The sequence below is a fragment of the Elephantulus edwardii genome, unplaced genomic scaffold (genome assembly GCF_000299155.1).
Source record: "Elephantulus edwardii isolate Elephantulus edwardi_28Jun2011 unplaced genomic scaffold, EleEdw1.0 scaffold00126, whole genome shotgun sequence".
Lineage (NCBI taxonomy): Eukaryota > Metazoa > Chordata > Mammalia > Macroscelidea > Macroscelididae > Elephantulus > Elephantulus edwardii.
Window position 1 is genome coordinate 2,407,659 of NW_006399876.1, and position 570 is coordinate 2,408,228.

Here is a 570-nt window from a genome sequence, read left to right on the forward strand (position 1 = left end):
CACGGCAGGCAGAGGCACCACAGGCCTGGGGAGGGGGCTGTTGCAGCAATCTCTCCCCCCACCTCTGCCCTGGGGAGGCATCTGGCAGCAGGCCACACTGTGGGGCCTGCTGGCTGCCAAGCAGAAATGGGGTCACCCCACCCCTGCGGGCAGTTCTGAGAAGAAGCTGGCAGCTGCCCACGCCTCACGCCGAGGCTGGCCGTCCTCACATTCCAGAAATAACCCATCCTGGGGTGGCCCGCTCACGTGCCTCGACCTGTCCGCTCCCAGGAAGGATGTGAGTGTCCCTGCTAGGAGGGGGCGCTGAGGAGCAGGGGGCAGAGGCAGAAGGCAGGTGGGCAGGTCACAAGCCCCTGCAGCAGAAGGCAGGGTGGCTGGACATGGGGGGCTAGAGGGGCCAGGAGCAATGGCAGAGGCAGGGGGCAGGGCGCCCTAGAAGTACCCAGGCCTAGGACAGGGCTGGTAGTCCCACAGGGGGTGGGATGAGGGGCTTGGGGTCACACAGGGAGCGGGTTGAGGGGCTTGGGGTCCCACAGGGGATGAGATGAGGGGACTGGGGGTCCCACAGGG